This window comes from Medicago truncatula, chromosome 8, assembly GCF_003473485.1.
Source record: "Medicago truncatula cultivar Jemalong A17 chromosome 8, MtrunA17r5.0-ANR, whole genome shotgun sequence".
In the NCBI taxonomy this organism is placed as follows: Eukaryota; Viridiplantae; Streptophyta; class Magnoliopsida; order Fabales; family Fabaceae; genus Medicago; species Medicago truncatula.
The window spans coordinates 33,946,493-33,959,877 of NC_053049.1; positions in this window are offsets into that span (position 1 = coordinate 33,946,493).

The following is a 13,385-nucleotide window of genomic DNA, read 5'->3' on the forward strand; positions in this document are numbered from 1 at the left end:
GAGGCTTCATGAGCATTAGATTTAGCAAAAAAAGTGAGGTTTGATTAGTGATTAGAAAGAAAGTCTAAATGGTTAAGATGAATTGAATTTTCCTTAAGAAAAAGAAAAGAAAAAAATGAAGTGTTGACTTCATATTTATTATGAAATTTTTTTGAAGTGAAGTTCAATTGTTTTTTTTGGAAAAAGATGGATTTTCTCTAAGTGTTTAAAACCTAAACGCTTATTTAACCGTACAATCCTATGCGTACATCTAAGGTGAGTGTGTGCGTGTCGGTGCGTCATAGTGTCCATAGTCCATATTACAAAAATTGCCTAAATACATTCTATGGCCCCTTTGCCAAGCTACAAACCAATGATAACAAATTACATTACCAAATGAATTAAAACTTGCAAAAATAAATGCTAGACTAAAGAAGGTGGAGGGGATGCTAAATGAGATGCATGAAACATGGAAATAAACTTGTTAGTGAAAAGAAAAAAACATAACAAGTACTAAGAAATAAAAGCATGCAAGATGGTACAAAAAGTTAACAAAATGACATTAAACCCTAAAAACTTAGGTATGAAACCTAAAGCATTCTTGGCCTCTAATTCTCATGCTCTAACAAATTTTGAAAGAGTTTTCTTTATCTCAAGTTATAGCATGGAATTATTGGAAATATGCAAGCATGGTTTCATGCCATATTTTCTAGAATAAACTTGGCATTTCATATCTTTCAAAATATGCATATATTGTTCATAAAATCAAGAACTTATAAACCAAATCAAAACAGCAAATCAACATGAAATTATAAGCACAAATCTCTCATATTATCATATCAAGTAGCTTTTATCACATATTCTCACATCAAGGACAAATGTGTGAAGAAGAATCCATAACAAATAATTCAAAGAGAATTAAAATGCTATGAATTAATTATACAAAAATTTCATAGATCCTTAATGTTCAAAAATGTCATAAAAACACTAAGAAAATATCAAGAAACATGTGATAATTTTTCTAGGAATTTTATCACAATTTTAATCAAGACATAGGTGCAGGTAGCAAGGACAGGCAGTGCAAATAGCAAGGAAATAGCAAAAAACGTACAGAAAAACTAAGCCCAGACCAAAGCCCACACTCAAAAGATCCGGATGCACAGGGGACGTACGATTGATCGAGGGTTCTGAAACCCTAGATCAAACGGCCAGGAACAAAGGGACTGGACCGGTCTTGGACCGGTCCGGTTCACTAGCTTATTTATAAGGCATGGCACCGGTTTTTCTTCATTTTTCACTCCCCTTTCTCTCTCTAGCTCTTCTCTCTTCTCTCACCTCTCTCTAAACCTCGCCGCCGGCGAGGATGAAGCTACGGCGGAGACCTTGAAGGTCCGCCGGAAACTTCATCTTCTCCGGCGAGTTCATGCAGTTTCCGGTGACCTAAATTTCCAGATTTCAAAGATTCTTACTTCGTTTGACTCGTCCTTTAACCCTAAACACGAATCCGGCATTTGTTTTTTCAAAAACGGCTTGGAACGACGTAGATCTTGAAAAAGCTTTTACGGTTTTGAAATGATTTTTGATTTTTTTGAATGAGATCATTTAGATCTTTAAAGATCTACATCGTTTCGTCGTTTGATTACTTTTTGACGCCTGTTTTCGCTTTCAAAACGTTGATCCTTACGGATCTGGATTTTGATGTTTACGGTTATAGTTTTCTTTGAATTCTGGAACCTTTGGATCTGTTTTGCTTGCGTGATTTTTAGGTTTAACAGTGATATTGCTTTTGAAAAAGAGTATGAGTTTTACCTAAGGTTTTGGCTGAAACCTTTAATGGAGAAATTCTTTGGAAAACTTCAATCTCTGATGCTACGTGATTTGGCTTTGAATCCGGAAATAAACCGGTGTTCCTGCTGGTTTCTTGCTTTATCGCCTTCTTCGCCGGTTTAAACCTTCATCATCTTTCTTTCTTCTTCGTCTTCCTCACTGTATCTTCGTGATCGGTGCTGGAGTTTGCCTTTGGCGAATTCGCACTTCGAATTGCGAAGATATTGATTCAATGATGATGATTCTTCAAAGAATCACTGAGAATCCATGAAAAATAGCTTGAATTTGTGTAGTTTCTGTTTCTGGAAAACGGTTAGGTTTTTTGTTCTTGGTGTTCTTGATGAATCTGAGGAATTTTTTCTGTTTTGATTCAGTTGCTGAGAAAGAGAAAATTTGGAATGTGTTTATGAGTTGGCGTGTAGTTGTGGCTCTGCGTGGCACTGTGCACCTTTTATAGCATGACATGTGTGCCTCTGAACAAATGAGAAAGTGACACCTGGCCCTGAAAAAAAAGTGACACGGCCCTGTACAAAAAAATGGACTTTTCTGCAAAAAACAACACTTAAGGACTAAACTGTAATTGACCAAAAAAGGACTAAAATGAAAATTGGAAAAGAAACTGGACTGACATGTAATTTTGGGACCTCAATTGAGGGACCAAAATGTAATTAAAAAATAAAATTGAATAAAAAACGTAATTTGACCAAACGTAAAGTGAAACAAAAATAAAACTGACAAAACGGACTAAAACGAACCAATGGCTTAAATGAGGTACTTCAAAGTAACCTCCCCATGCCAAAATTTCATGTGAAATGACCAAAATGCCCCTAGGGCTAAAAATGACCTAAACCAACTCAAATTGACTTGACACTGACTCAGACGCAAGTTTAAAATGAAATTAAACAGGGTTTACTGATGAAATGTCAAAAATGAATTTGAAAAGACTCAGAGATAGTTACAAGGATGAAAATGGGTCCCACTGCAGGAAATGACCAAGATACCCTTCTGTATGACTTTTTGCAAATTTTGAAATAAACTGTAGAAAAAGCAATGTAATGATTCAGAGACACTTTTGAATGACTTACAAGACAAGTAAAGACATTTTGAAAGATTTTATGCAAGAAAAACATAGGTAAAATTGTGATTGAAAACACTGCGTAGCAGAGGCAAATTGAACTGTGCAGTTGAAATTTGACATTTGACAAAGTTTGAAATGAAATTGGGCCCAGTATTTTTAGGTCCAAAAACAGGGTATAACAGCTGCCCCTATTTAAGTTTCTTTGTCTGGAGAGTCAAGAGACGGAGTCTTTGGCTTGACAGGACGAAGATACTTAAATATTAGCATTTGCACTGTGTTTGGACGTAAAAATACGCCTACCCATTTTCAAATAATATGCATGCCATGCATCATTTGGATTATGAATGCAAGACCTCATGGGGATTGGAATTAACAAAATATGTCGTATCCACTGCGGGATTGGTAGACATTGACAAAGATAGTGAATAGCAGAGTAACGGGAAACTAGAAACAAGTTGGACAGGTACAAGCTGTTCTTGGATTCGAACTAGCCACTTGACCGGGGATGAAACAAACAGACAACTGCGAGTTGTTCTTATGGATTCGAACTGGTCACGTCACAGGGGATAGAGGTTACTTGGACAAACATGAGTTGTTCTTATGGATTCGAACTGGTAACTCACTTGGGGATATTGGAGAGTGCGAGTTGTTCTTATGGATTCGAACTGGTGACCCGACTGGGAAAAAAGAGAAAATTGGCAAGTACGAGTTGTTCTTACGGATTCGAACTGGTGACTCGACTGAAAACATGTAAAATTGGCAGGTACGAGTTGTTCTTAAGGATTCGAACTGGTCACTCGACTGAAAGCAAGGCAAATAGACAGGTGCGAGCTTGTTCTTGGATGCGAACTGGTTACTCCACCGGACAGAAACAGATAGACAGGTACAAGCTGCTCTTGGATTGAGCTAGTCACTTGACCAAACGGAAACATATTGACAGGTACAAGCTGCTCTTGGATTGAGCTGGGCACTCGACCGATAACATAAGCAAATTGATAGATACAAGCTGTTCTTGGACTTGAACTAGCCACTTGACCAAACAGAAACATATTCACTGGGGATTGGTTTTGACAAAATATAGATTGAGATTGACTTGACGTCGATTTGAATTGAAAGGTAGAAATTGACCGATATTATTGGCTCACAAAGTTTTGACAGAGAACCTGACATGAGTATTGAATTGAGACTGATGTTGACATTGGAAATGCACTGTGCATGGATGATATAACAGTTTCATTAAATGCATGGGTACGCAATATGCATGATTATGCATGTATGAATGCTTGTAATGCATGACTGTCGGCAGTTTGTAGGCACGACTTCACGGGGAAGACAAGACATTAGAGTATTGGGCACGTAGTGGCTCGTGCTATATTACACATTCTTGGAAATCCTCTTTGGAGATGACGTCGTTGGGAGACGTGTCGGAACCATAGCTGAGGGCAGGTAGATATGCAATTTGCTGGAGATAGAATCTTGGAAGACTTTACTGGGGAAAACGCCGTTGTGCTGGGCATTTCAGTACTGGGTATGTTGTAGACATTGCATCTGTGGTCAATGCTTTTTGCATGTTATTTTCTCGATTTTCATTCATTTTTGCATCCCATTTTTGCCTGGATCGCCCTTTCGGGTTTTCGATCCACCGGGAAAATAAATTCTTTTCAATGCCCCATTTTTGCCTGAACTGCCCTTTCGGGTTTTCAATCCAGCGGGGTGCTCATTTTTGCCTAAGCCGCCCTTTCGGGTTTTCAACTTAGCGAGCTCATTTATTTTCATGCATTTTCATTCTGTTTTTTCATTCTTGCCATTGACCACAGACTATCCTGGAGGAGAACCTGCTCGTAACATATATTGAAATAGACATCAACATACTCTCGCTCATGCATGTTTCATTTGAAGGTACCTTGTTGCTCAGGTTTGCTTTTCAAAATAGACAAAAGGTTTTCAATTTTCAAAATGTTTGTTTCAAGCATTGTCATTATCAAAATAGAAAGAAAATGTTTTGTATATAGCTTTGAAAGTAGAAGAACAAAATAGAATTTTCAAACAAAAGCAAAGGCTCAAATTGATGTATAAGAGTGGTGGTCAGCCGAAGGCGTGACTCCACGGATTCACAAAGCTTGGAAAATGGTAATTTTATTGGTTGGTGGTACATTGAACACAGTAATCATTACATTTCCCAAAAACTTTGATTTCACAAATGTGGAAGCTTCAGATGAAGATGGTCATCAACAGCTGCAGATGCCCCAAGGGGGACGGTGGTTGGTCAGATATAGTTACTTGCCTTTTGTTTCAATCTCATTTTTGCATGAACCGCCCTTCCGGGTTTTCGGCTCATCGAGACGCTCATTCTTGCCTGAGTTGTGTACAATCTCAGCGAACTTTTCATATTTGTTTTTTTTGTCCCTTATTTTTGCCTGGACCGCCCTTTCGGGTTTTCGATCCACCGGGAAGCGCATTTTTGCCTAGGCCGCCCTTTCGGGTTTTCGACCTACCACGCTGTTCTTTTCATATTTCTAGGCAAAGTATTTCTTGACTATATCGGCATTCACTGGATTTGGAAGTTCTACACCATCCATGTGTGTAAGGATTAAAGCACCACCAGAGAAGGCCTTCTTGACAACATAAGGACCTTCATAGTTAGGCGTCCACTTGCCCCTTGGGTCGGGTTGCTGGCTTATCTTCCTTTTCAATACAAGTTCCCCTACCTTGAATTCTCGAGGATGGACTTTCTTGTCAAAGGCAGTCTTCATTCTTGCTTGATATGACTGTCCACGAGCCATGGCATCCATACGTTTTTCCTCAATCAAATTCAACTGATCATACCGGCTTTGGCACCATTCAGCCTCAGATAACTTTGCTTCCATAATCACACGGAGAGATGGGATCTCCACTTCCAAAGGAAGAACTGCTTCCATACCATATACAAGAGAGAAAGGGGTTGCCCCGGTTGAACTGCGCACGGTAGTACGGTAGCCATGCAGAGCATAGGGTAACATCTCATGCCAATCCTTGTAAGTGGTTACCATCTTCTGGACAATTCTCTTGATATTCTTGTTGGCGGCCTCAACTGCACCATTCATCTGAGGTCTATAGGGAGAAGAGTTATGATGCTCAATTTTGAATTCTTCACAAAGAGCTTGCACCACATTGTTATTCAGGTTGGTACCATTGTCAGTAATAATCTTGCTGGGAACACCATATCGACAGATGATATTGTTCTTGATGAACTTAGCTACCACTTGCTTGGTCACATTGGTATAAGATGCTGCTTCAACCCACTTGGTAAAGTAGTCAATTGCCACTAAGATGAAACGATGACCATTTGAAGCCTTCGGTTCAATTCTTCCGATCATGTCAATGCCCCACATTGAGAACGGCCATGGGGATGACATAACATTGAGAGCATGCGGAGGCACATGGATCTTATCAGCATAGATTTGACATTTGTGGCACTTTCTGGCGTGCTGGTAGCAATCATGCTCCATGGCCATCCAGTAGTAACCTGCCCGTAGCAACTTCCTCGACATAGTATGCCCTATAGCATGGGTCCCGAAGGTACCGTCATGTACATCATGCATTAACTGCTCTGCTTCATGTTCATCAACACACCTTAACAATACCATGTCATAGTTCCTCTTGTACAGAATATCTCCATCTAACAGGAATCTACCGGCCAATCTTCTCAGGGTCTTCTTATCTTGTTTGGAAGCACCTGGCGGATACTCACGGCTCAGCAAGAACTGTTTGATGTCGTAGTACCAGGGTTTATAGTCAACCACATTTTCACCAGCCTGATCGATTACATCCCCAATAGCAAACACATGTGAAGGTCTTTCAAGGCGTTGTACTTTGATTACTAGCACATCATTCCAATGGTTTACTCGAAACATGGAGGATAGAGTAGCAAGAGCATCAGCCATTTGGTTCTCATCACGAGGAATATGGTGCAGCTCAACCTTTGTGAAATACGTCAGCAAACGTCTCGCATAATCACGATAAGGAATCAACTTAGCATGGTGTGTCTCCCATTCACCCTTTATCTGATTAATGACGAGCGCAGAATCTCCATAGATGTCGAGGTGTTTGATTCTCATGTCAATTGCTTCCTCGATCCCGAAGATACATGCTTCATACTCAGCCATATTGTTGGTACATTCGAACAAGATTCTGGCGGTAAAAGGAATGTGATGCCCCTGCGGGGATACAATGACTGCCCCAATTCCCTTACCATAAGCATTGACAGCACCATCAAAGACTAAACCCCACTTGCTATTGGGATCTGGACCTTCATTAATCAACGGTTCTTCGCAGTCTTTGGATTTCAAATACATGATCTCTTCATCAGGGAAGTCGAATTCCATTGGTTGGTAATCGTCAAGAGGTTGGTAAGCAAGGTGATCGGCAAGAATGCTACCTTTGATTGCCTTTTGAGTTTTGAACACAATACCATATTCAGACAAAAGCATCTGCCAGCGTGCAATCTTCCCGGTAACAGCAGCTTTCTCAAAGATATACTTTATCGGATCCATTCTGGATATCAACCAAGTTGTATGATTCACCAAATAATGACGCAGGCGTTTAGCGGCCCAGGCCAAAGCACAACAAGTCTTCTCAAGCATTGTGTACCGAGTTTCACAATCGGTGAACTTCTTGCTTAGATAGTAAATAGCATGCTCTTTCTTTCCAGTTTCATCTTGTTGACCAAGTACACATCCCATGGATTCATCAAATACTGCCAAATACATGATCAAAGGCCTTCCTTCCACGGGTGGGACAAGGATAGGTGGTTCCAACAAGTAATTCTTGATGCTATCAAAAGCTTCTTGGCATTCATCATTCCATACAACAGGCTGGTTTTTTCTAAGCAGCTTGAAGATCGGCCCACAGGTTGCGGTCATGTGAGATATGAACCGGGAGATGTAATTCAGACGCCCGAGGAAACCTCTGACTTGCTTCTCTGTCTGTGGAGCTGGCATTTCTCGGATGGCCCGGACTTTATCCGGATCGACTTCAATGCCCTTTTGGCTGACAATGAAGCCTAATAACTTCCCGGATCTGACACCAAATGTACATTTGTTGGGATTCAAACGCAGCTTATATTTTCTCAACCTTTCAAACATCTTTGTTAAATATTCAACATGCTGCTCCTCATCTGCTGACTTCACAATCATGTCATCCACATATACCTCAACTTCCTTGTGAATCATGTCATGAAACAGAGTGGTCATTCCCCTTTGGTAGGTAGCACCAGCATTGATTAGGCCGAACGGCATCACCTTGTAGCAGAAAGTACCCCATGGAGTGATAAAAGATGTCTTTTCTCTATCTTCAGGAGACATTTTGATTTGATTATAACCGGAAAAACCGTCCATGAAGGAGAACACCTTAGATTGAGCAGTATTATCAACAAGCACATCAATATGAGGTAATGGAAAGTTGTCTTTTGGACTGGCTTTGTTCAAGTCCCTGAAGTCAACACACATCCGGACTTTACCATCCTTCTTTGGCACAGGCACAATATTGGCAACCCATTCAGGGTACTCAACTGTCATGAGGAAACCCGCATCAATTTGCTTTTTGAACCTCGCTCTTAATCTTGAGAGCCATATCAGGACGAGTCCTTCTCAATTTCTGTCTGACGGGGGGACATTCGGGCTTGGTAGGGATCCGATGCTCCACGATCATAGGGTCTAGACCTGGCATATCTTCATAGGACCATGCAAAAATATCCGGATATTCCCGGAGGAGTTGGATGACCTTCTGTTTAACCCCTTCCTCTAGAGTAGCACCAATCTTGATTTCTTGCTTGTTTTCCTCGGTACCTATGTTGATAAGCTCAATCTCTTCCTGGTGAGGCTGAATGGCTTTCTTTTCTTGCTCAAGTAACCGAGTAATCTCATATGGTATATCATCACCTTCCTCATCCTCGGCTTCATACACAGGGAAATCAAAATTTGGAGGAACCGTAGGATTACTGTGTTCAACGGGTTTATTATGGTTCAACCTGCATATAATGATTGGATGGTTTTAGAAAGAGTTTTTTTTTTTCATGCAGATTTTTGAAATTAATAAGAAAATACAGACGTTTTGGTTTTTTCTGGCATTACCATTGTTTCCAAGGGAAAAAGCACTAAAAAAGTAGTCGTGGAAGAAACGACAAAATTTTATTAATCAACGGCAATGCCGAAACAAACATGCCCTTACAGAAAATATCACTCTCGCTTTGGGCAGAGCGAGAGGATTGTTATTTTTGAAAACAAAGCATTAAAGCAACGAGACACATTACTCAGAAACATGCATGATTGAAGGAATGTCAATGGCATCCCAATTTGTCGCAATGCCTCCTGGTGTAACAAATACAGGCCTGAGACCAGATCCAGTGGCTTCTTCAGAGATAGCATTAACAAACCCAGCACTGTGGAAGACTCCCGAGGAAGCTCTTGATGACGGGGAGAACCCGAGACCTTCTTTACGCTTGTTCTCACAGAGCTGTATCACCTTGCCCCAGCCGGCAGTCTGACCTTCTTGAATGGCTCTCTGAGCATCCTTCAATGAAGCCATAGCAGCCCCAGCTTCCTTTGACTCTGCACCTTCAATGGTCAAACCTTGGAAAGCAGTTCCCTCAGCAGACCCTGCATCGTGTATCCACGGTCTTCCCAGCAGGCAACTGTAGGATGCATTAATGTCCATCACTTGGAAAGTAACCAAGAAATTCTCAGGGCCAATGGTTATGGGCAAGTCTATCTCCCCCAGCACATTCTTTCGAGATCCGTCAAAAGCTTTGACCAAGAAAGTACTTCTTCTCAAAGGGGTCCCACGGTAGCTCAACTGATCTAGGGTTGTCTTGGGCATTACATTGAGAGAGGAACCGGTATCCACCAACACATTTGATATCATGTCTGATTTACAATTCACCGAGATGTGCAAAGCCAGATTGTGACTCTTTCCCGCTTCCGGCAACTCTTCTTCACTGAACCAGAGGTTGTTACAAGCAGTAATATTTCCCACTATGCCACCAAACCGATCTACCGTAACTTCGTGGTCAACATATGCCTGCTCCAGCACTTTCAACAAGGTATTCCTGTGAGCCTCAGAGCTCAAGAGTAATGACAAGACAGATATCTTCGAAGGAGTCTGCAGCAACTGATCAACGATCTTGTAGTCGCTCCTCTTTATTATCCTCAGAATCTCATCTAAATTTGAATCCTCTATAGATTTGCCTGACTGGTTCACATCTGTAGCAATGGGTGAAACAACGGTTGGAGTTGCTTCTTCAACTGGCGGAATGGTCGGTATAGCTACTCTCTTCTGAAATAACGGCGGACGGACCTTCCCGCTTCTTAGTGCTGCAGAAGTCCCTTCGGCAATATTGCTTACTGTGGCAAAGGAGGCTAGAGGCACCTCTACTCCATTTTCTATTATAGTAGCATTGTACTTGTATGGCACTGCTTTGTCCGAAACATAAGGAATTGGTCCTGGCAACCTTATCACCAAAGGCTCAGCATTCTTCTTCAAAGTTACACTCTTGACAGGTGGATCGTGAAAAACTGGCACGACCACGCAAACATCACTGACAGTCAGAAGATTATCATCCATCAAGCTTTGGATGTCGTCTTGAACAGTATAGCAGCCCAAAGGATCCCAGAGGCATCCTAGACACTTGGCATGATCATGATTGAACAGAGAAGCTTTGCACAGCTTGATGTGTAGAGGTACCAGAGGAGTTGCGACGTTGCGGACATCAAGTCTCGGAGCTTCTTCACACACTTCGATCATATTCACAGCGGCATGATTTGGAAGAGGATTGTCGAGGACGTGTGGGACATTATTCTCAAAAGTCAGCTTCCCTTGATCAATGAGCTTCTTCACGATATACTTCAAAGCATAACACCCCTCGACATCATGACCTAAGGCACCTTGATGAAAATCGCATTTGAGATCAGACCTGAACCTTGGAGGCAACGGATCAGGTGGTGGCTTGCCCTGTCTAGTTGTACAATGCCCTCTCTGGAGTAAAGTTGGAAGCAACTCAGCATATAACATCGGTATCGGAGGGAAAGTAGGCCTAGCTTGCTGATTTTGTTGTTGTTGTTGAACCGGCATCTGCTGTTTCATCTGTTGGGCAATCGCATTGACGGGCACTTGAGGTTGACCCGGTGGCAAAGGGTACTGATGATAAAACGGTGGGAAGAACGGATGCTGAGAATATGGCATATATGGGTATGACGGAGGCATTTGAGCTGCATTGATAGGGGCAACAGTAGCCATTGATTGACCGGCTCCAGCTGACACCATCCCCACTTCAGTTTCTTTCTTCTTGTGGTGTCCATTACCATATCTCTTCGACGCATTCACAGAGGATTCAGCTTTCTCAAACACGATGATTCCATCCCTTACGGCTTCCTCAAGACGGGTTCCCATGGTGACCATCTCCGAAAAGTTGTTCGGGGCAGCGATGATCATCCTCTCAACATAATCTTTCTTCAACGTCTTTAAGAACGTCTGGGTCATTTCTTCTTCATCTAAAGCAGGGGTGATACGGGCAGCCGCCCCTCTCCACCTTTGCGCATATTCACGGAAACTTTCCTCCTTCTTCTGGGATAGGGATCTGAGAAACTCCCTATTTGGCCTCAGTCGAGTGTTAAACCCATAATGGCTCTTGAAAGCGGTGGCTAACTCATCAAAGGTATGGATGTCATTCTTACTCAAACTAGTATACCACTCTGCGGCATCCTCCATCAGACTATCCTGAAAACAGTGGATCATAAGGGAATCATTGTCTTTGTAATTGCCCATCTTCCGGACGTATTTGATGATGTGATTTTGAGGGCAAGTTAGCCCGTTGTACCGGTCGAAGTCCGGAATCTTGAACTTTTTAGGGACATCCACTTTTGACACTAAGCAAAGGTCTTGAGTTTTGACAGAGTCTGCATTCCCTCGATTGGCCTGGATCTCGTGACGGAGTTCTTTAGCAAGTTCCTCCATCATCTCTTCCATAGTCTTGGTTACGGGGATGCTTCTGTGCTGTGTGTTGATGTTAATACCTTGAGGCAGAATGTGTACCAGAGGCTCAGTGACAGCTGCTGTTGTTTGTGGCAAAGTAGCAATGATGGAGGCGGCATTTGTTGCAGGAATCAGAACATTGTTAGCAGTGCCCGAGGTGCTTGCTGTAGCAACGGGAGTGAAGAACGGTGGAAGCCCATACGGAAACCCCACTGGCATAGTAAAGCGATTGTCTGCAGAAGTGGTAGGGAGCACGCTTGTAGTTACTGGTGCAGCTGTGGTTGTAGGGATAGCTGTAGCTGATTGCTCTTGAGCAGCTAGTAGAGCAGTCATGACGTCATTAGCTTTAGCCAATTCCTCCTTTAGAGAGGCTAACTCGGTGCGAAGCTGAGCGTTCTCTTCTTCCATAGCCCTTTTCTTTCTTCTGTATTCTCTGGTTCGATCAATTCTATCTGGTTCGTAAACTCTCTGAGTACGAGCCACTTTTCACACTGCGGCAGAGGAACCAGGAGATAGTGAGCACTTGGAAGCCTTTGTGACCAATGCATGATGCATATGATGCATGATATGCAAATGCGAATGCAAAAGACTTATTTTTTTCATCGAAGGATTTTAAAACAAATTAGAAATCTTGCAAATAATCAAAATTACGCAACATTTTCAACAAGGTAAACAAATAAAGCTCTCAAGCATAGGAAGTAGTCGGAAGATCATCGGACTCGGAATCTGAATCACAGTATCTGTCAAAGAAATCTCGTCGTCCTCGAGCTCTCTTGGAATCCCTCATAAGCAGCTCGTCTTTCTCTTCCAATTCCCTCCGGGCCTTAGCTAGTTCTTTCTTCAACATCAGATTCTCATGAGTCTTCTGCTCATCTCTACCATCCAAAGTCATGATTAGATTCTCGGCTTGATTGTACCGAGCTTTCCACACTTGCTTCTCACGACTCTCCATAGCTAGATGCTCCTGATACATATCCTGAGTTGCGGGAAGTAGCGGTAAAGGCATAGACGGAGTGGATGAAGACACATATCTCATAGCTGGATAAGGCATACCAATCTCCTCAGCTCGATCTATCACCCACTGGGTATAGGCCTCATGAGCGACACCGGATCTCACACCTAGATGCTTCACACTCTTCCTTCGAACCTTGGACCAAGCATCCACGAAAGCTTTCCTTTGCCCGGTGGGAGCATTCATGTAGAAGAAGAACTCTGGAGATGTGGCAAGATTGATGGGCTTCGACTTCATAGGGAAACCGAACTGTCTCATAGCAAGCTCGGGGTTGTAGTTAATTCCTCCACGGGTACCAAGAAGAGGTACATTGAGAAAGTCTCCGCAACCCATGATGATTTCCTTTACCTGAGCGGCCGGAGTGAGCCAGACGACCTCTTTAGGAGTGAGAGCCATAATCCGCTGAGAGTAGGACCAATTCTCCGAGTTGTCATGGAAGGAACTCGGAAGGTGCGAAATAAACCACCTATACAAAAGAGATGT